The sequence below is a fragment of the Lygodium microphyllum genome, chromosome 5 (assembly GCF_053477565.2).
Source record: "Lygodium microphyllum isolate KBCC chromosome 5, Lygodium_microphyllum_v1.1.10, whole genome shotgun sequence".
Lineage (NCBI taxonomy): Eukaryota > Viridiplantae > Streptophyta > Polypodiopsida > Schizaeales > Lygodiaceae > Lygodium > Lygodium microphyllum.
The window spans coordinates 79,660,271-79,666,835 of NC_141139.1; the positions used below are offsets into that span (position 1 = coordinate 79,660,271).

General features: G+C 43.4%; 1 protein-coding gene across 1 annotated transcript in view; it reads left to right on the forward strand.

The window, feature by feature from the left end:
* Nucleotides 1–6,565, forward strand: part of LOC148036034 (metal transporter Nramp6-like) — an 89,178-nt gene that overhangs the window by 11,916 nt on the left and 70,697 nt on the right. The window lies entirely within an intron of this gene.

Below are 6,565 nucleotides of genomic sequence, written 5' to 3' on the forward strand. Positions count from 1 at the left end.
CTATTGGGACCTACAAAGACAGATGGAATCATAGTGGAATTTGTTTGTTTGTTTTTTAGGGGTTTTAACCTTTGAAATGATTTAGCATTAAGTATAGGTTTTCAATCAATGTTTGTCCTATTGAGTAATCTGTGTCCCTAGGGGAGAATAGAAAGGATGGTTAGACCCAACACATCACAAAATGGACAAGCTATCCCAATCCATGTGGTGAAGGAAGCAAGGAGACTACCATGGGAGTTGCCATGAATATGATGGATCCAAAGTCCATCACTCTCTGACTTAAAAGGGATAAATGTGTACATATCCATGTTTATGTGAACAAAATGTCAATGCATAGGGTAATGCAAAGGGCAATGCAAGCTCATGCAAAATGCTATGCAATGGTGTTACTTGGATAGTGTCCTCACAAGGGAATTGTTCACTTTACCAAGCGCCCTTTTACAAATATAATCATCCTGATGATATGGATAATGATAAAAGTACAAAAATTATATCTTTGAAGTAATCAAAATCCTATAGGCACCAAGAGTAGAAGAACACCTCCTCTCACCATCGGACAATGGAAGGAGAAGTAAGCAACCCCTCTCTCCCCAAGATATCGACGTCGATGGGTAAAAGGAGAAGCACCCAAGAAAGAAGAGTGAATTGCATGTCCAGCTGAAAACTTGAAAAATGAATGGCCTCCAAGGTTGCCTCAAGGAAGGCAAGAACTCTGCTTCAGAAGGGGAAAACTCCATGTTGGTCCAAAGTGTGAAGCCCTCACAATGAAGGGAAACCAAGAAGTGTTGAATGATCCAAGCCTTTGTTCCAATCAACCTGTAAGTCTTGTAAGGATTAGTGTCAACTTGCAAAAGATAAGTTAGGAATAAAAATACCACATAGAACCATAAAACATGCGTACCTCAACTTCAATGAAAAGTGCTTGTGAGTGCAATGTGTTGGGTTGGAGAAGTCCCACTACCAACAGGTAGGCATGCTAAAGATGTAGGAAAGTAAGAGTAGGAATGTACAACAGAAGAGAGAAGCGAGGCTAGAGTGTACCCTGCAGGAATCAACAAATGTGCAAGCGGGAGGGGTGATAGGTCTACGGTCACCATCGCCAACATCTGAACCAGAAGAAGCTCCATAATCCTCTGGATCAAAGGATTTCTAGGGAAAGTGGGCTCAACTCCTTCTGACTACACACTCGATATAGAGGGCAACTTAGGAATAGATGGGGACTCATCAAGTCTATTCCCCAAGGAGACAAGGAGTGCCTGAGGACCAAAGTCCAAAATAGTGGCATTGGTGGACCAATCGGATATGAATAATGAAGTGAATGACTACTGAATATACAATGCTCATGTAACAAACACACTATGCAATGAATACTAAACCTCAAACTCTCATATCTTTGGGATCAAGGCAAAGGTTACAAGTTGGAGAGTGTCATACTTTGAACGGATCTCGAAATGCAAAAGGCAGCTTTTGTGTATCAAACACCAGCAAACGTAGCCACAAAAGACTAGATCTAATGTAGGCATGCAGTAGGAGAGAGAATATGCAACAAATACATTATAGAGAAGAGAGAAAATCTAGCGACCGTTGCAGGAGGCAAACACAAATAGTTTGATGTGGGCAACAAGGTGAATGACCCCGTGGAGGAGAGAAAAGATCAAAACATAGACAGTCTAGTCAAGGCCATAGCACTTGGATGATGGCAACAACTCCAGAAAGCCCCGGTGATAGTAAACGTAGCTTGAATGATGATGCCAACAATTAGAGATGGACGCCTGGCAAAAAACGTAAATTTGGCAGTGATGAATTAATAAGTAACAACTAGATATGGGTGATGGAGACTCAAATCAGGTGTCAAATAGTAGCAAACAATAATCCAAAATTGTCATTGGAAGCTATAAACTCTAGGCAAATAGTCCCTAGCTTAACCTACTCTTTGGTGAAATGGAAGTGAACCACCACATGCCATGTCCAAGGTGTGATGATCGGATTGTCTGCAAGGGCAATGGAACTATGTTAGAATCTCCTATCCAGTCAAAATTAGCGTATCCCTACAAGCATAAACCATTACCATAAGTGAGTCCATAATTATAGGTACACCTTAAAGATCTTAACACAAGAAGACAAGCAATCCAATGAGACATTCTAGGTGTATTAAAATACTAACTAAGCAAACTAACTGAGTATGCAAGATTTAGCCTAGTATGGATCAACCAAAGTAATTTTCCTACAACAGAGTGATAGATGTAAGCATCAAGAGACTGACCCGAGGTATCCTTATGCAGATAGACAATGGGATCAAGAGGTGTGGCCATTGGCTGTGTCTGATCGGTGCAATGTTGTTCTACTAATTGTAGAGTGTACTTTTGTTGTGACAGAAATATACTTTGCTCGGATTGAAGAATCTTTATTTCCAAGAAATAAGAAACAAACCTAAGGTGGTCATCTCAAATATAGCACAAAGCTTTGCCTTGATTTCTACTATGGCTACAGGAATCTAAGCCAGTGAGGAGCATATCATCAACGTACAACAGGATACAGTTGACCCCCGCGCTAGTGGTACAGACATATAGATTTGGATCATAAGGTTAAAACAGTATATATGAGTCCATAAGAACTCATCCATCGTATCGCACCAAGACCTTGGTAGTTGCTTTCGCCCATTAAGAGCTTTCCGCAAGTGAAATACCTTGTCATTAAAAAGCACAAAACCAATTGTACGACAAAGTATATGTTGAGCTAAAGTATACATTACTTGCTGGTTAGCCTCTTAAACAGCCTCAAAACACACTAAAAATGCTCTTTTAGAGTAAAACCCTAAAATGGGGAGCGGTTCAAGAGAGTTTAGTGGAAACCCTAAAACGAGAAGCGGTTCAAGAGAGTTTAGTAGAAACCCTAATTTTTGGAATATCCTTCCACATCTATAAATAGACAGGCTGCCCCCATTCAGCCATCATCCTTGTTTGCTGGTTACACCAACCCACACACCCTCTGCTGCTGTTGGCACCCAGTTTCCAACCTGCAGCTCGCCTCCATCTGTTGTCCAACCATCATCGATTGCAGCCGCATTATCTTCAGCCTGTCCATTGCTGTAGGCGACAACTCTCAGCTGCTGGCGATTGCTCCAGACTATCCCAGACTGTTGTTCAGCCTACTGTCCATCATCTCCAGGGTCAGCCAACCTGCGTTTTCAGCATTGCAGGCCCTGATACTATCAGACACTGTTTCAGCCTGCTGTTTACAACAAACTGTGCACAGTTTCTAGCCTCCGATCGGTGGTACACTGCTGCATTTACCAGTTTCCAGCCTCCAGACTGCTATGTTTTGGTGACCAGCCTGCTACCATTCACTATTTAGCACTCCTACACTCCGACTGGTGGTCAGACTTGGGATCCGTCTTCGGTGGACGTCACACTCCGACATTGCTTTGCCCTTGAGAACACTGTATACTCTAACATTCATTTACAGCATTCATTCACTTCACAGTTGTGTTTTCTCTCTCTCTCTCTCTTCTTCTGTTTGTGTTTGAGTTTTGAGTTTTGCGTTTAGGCTTTGAGCTTTTCCCTCTGTGTCTGTGTTTGTGTCTATCTCTGTCTCTGTCTCTTTGTGTTTCTGTTGTGGTCGTACACTCTGTGTGTCCTTAGTGCAAACCCTAGCAGTTTCCTTCACATGGTATCAAAGCCGGTGCTCTTGTAAAGAGTATCCTGCGGATATTATGGAGAGCTAGTCTTTGTGCGAGGCACACAATACGACTCATAACCAAATCACAATGTCCCAGACACCTTCTCTTCCAGTTCCTATGATGTTTTATTAGGCTTCTCTATCATTGGAGGCCGTGAGACGGCATTATGGACTCAGTGAGGAGGACGATACTCCACTTTCACCGAATTTCACTAACATGACAAAGGAGGACTTTGAGGAGTACTATTGCAATAAGTATGGTGATGTTTACACCCCTCCTACCAGTTTTGCTACCACATCCGGACCGGTTGGTGAGACTAGCCACCTCTCCAATCATGGAGAACATACAGCATTCGGAATGTCTGGCGATCCATCTTCATTATCTCAGCCAGGTCCAATGTCAGGTTTGTACAATTCTTTTGTTTTTCATGAATCAAAACCCTCGCATGTTTCTTCTTTTGAGGTACAAGATCCGGATGGCTTTATGTATGTGAACTTCAATAGAGAGGGCTCATGAAGCAGACGAAATTCAGGTACATCTACAGCTTCTGTTTTGTTTGAGCATATCACACACACTTCTGACTTCCCTTCCATCCCACCCTCTTCTATATCACCTCTCTCATCATCTTTCCAAAACCTTGTATTACACTCCACATTTGTATCACATATCCTAGGGCTTGGATCTTCCATCTCCACTCCTAGCATCTTTTCCTTCACCCCATTCTCTACCTCTTTGCACCATGGTACTTTGTTAGGGGGAATGCCACCCTTAACACAGTGTCTCTCACCTTTCAGCACATGAGCACACCCATAACTCACGGGACGACTGTGATGGGCATCCCCTCACTATCCCCAGCTTTACATCTCCCATGACCACTCATATGCAGGGGTTTCCATCCTCAGCTTATGGTGCGTCTTCACACTCTCCTTGGGTTACACCTTGCTCTTTCAGAGTAAAACCCTAAAACGAGGAGCGGTTCGAGAGAGTTCAGTGGAAACCCTAAAACGGGGAGCAGTTCGAGAGAGTTTAGTGAAAACCCTAATTTTTGGGGCACCCTTCCACATCTATAAATAGACAGGCTGCCCCCATTCAGCCATCATCCTTGTTTGCAAGTTACACCAGCCCACACACCCTTTGCTGCCATTGGCGCCCAGTTTCCAGACCGTAGCCCGCCTCCATCTGCAGTCCAACCATCATCAACTGCAGCCACATTATCTTCAGCCTGTCCATTGCTGTAGGCGACAGCTCTCTGGTGACTGCTCCAGACTATCCCAGACTCTTGTTTAGTCTACTGTCCATCATCTCCAGGGTCAGCCAACTTGCGTTTTCAGCATTGCAGGCCCTGACACTCTCAGACACTGTTTCAACCTGTTGTTTATAGCAGACTGTGCCCAATTTCCAGCCTCTGATCGGTGGTACACTGCTGCGTTTACCAGTTTCCAGCCTCCAGACTGCTGCGTTTTGGTGACCAGCCTGCTGCCATTCACTATTCAGCACTCCTACACTCCAATTGGTGGTCACAGACTTGGGATCCGTCTTCGGTGGACGTCACACTCCGACATTGCTCTGCCCTTGAGCACACTGTACACTCTTACATTCATTTACAGCATTCATTCACTTCAGAGTTGTGTTCTCTCTCTCCCTTCTTCTGTTTGTGTTTGAGTTTTGAGCTTTGCATTTAGTTTTTGAGTTTTTGAGTTTTTGAGTTTTGCGTTTAGGGTTTGAGTTTTATCCTCTATCTCTGTGTCTGTGTCTATCTCTTTGTGTTTCTATCATGGTCATACACTCTATGTGTCCTCAGTGCAAACCCTGGCAGTTTCCTTCACAGCACAAACCATTAAACTTAGAACACAATTCGGATTAGGCTTGGGGTGACTCAAACACAGTGAACACAATGAATAATAAAGTAAAGGAATAATGAATATGCAGTGCTCATGCAACAAACACCCTATGCAATGAATACTAAACCTCGAACTCTCGTATCTTTTAGGATCAAGGCAAAGATTATGAGCTGTAAAGTGTGTCGTACTCCGAACGGATCCTGAATTGCAATAAATGCAACCTCCGAGTGTCGAACACCAACAAACGCAGTCAAGGAAGACTAGAAGGAAGACTAGATCTAATATAGACAACAATGCAAGAGAGAGAAAGACTAAAAAAACAGGCACCTGAGAAGAGAGAAAATCTGAACGATAGTTGTTAGGTGGAAATGCAACAAACAGAGATGAGAGAATGTCAAGGCAGCAGTCAAAGGCTGAAAATGCAACATTCAGAGAAGAGAGAAAATCAAGGTGACAGTTCCGGGCTGATGGTAACATCACCAAATGCTGACGTCAATATCAAACATAGCAGCAAACTGTAGGCTACAACTACAAACACCAGGCGAAGGCTAGAATCAAGTGCCAAATGGTAGCACATGGCTGGGGAAAACTCTTTGATCACGATGTCCTCTGCGAACGGGGTGTTGGCAGCAAAGATACGGCTCTTAAAACCTGTAAAAACGAGATTCTAGAAGAGTCGTGGGCTATATGCCTATTTATAGAAAGTTTGGGATACCCAAAATTGAGCCATGAGAAATAAGCCCGTGATATAGATTTTCTTTGCACCCCAAGGCGTCCCATCCCAAGGCAACCAAGGCATCGAGCAAAGGGTGCATATTGGCTGCCCAATGACCTACCAGGACTACAAAGGCGATGGTTATCTTACCAAGGGAGCCCAAGTGATCACCCAAAAGAGGCCAGGTCATTGGATCAATGGTGCTCATCGACTGCCCAAGGGCATGCCAAGTCCTACAAAGGTGGATGGAATCAGCAACAATGGACTTTCTTTTTTTAAATGACTTTTGATGTGATTTGTTCAAAATATTTAGCATTAAGTGATAGTTTT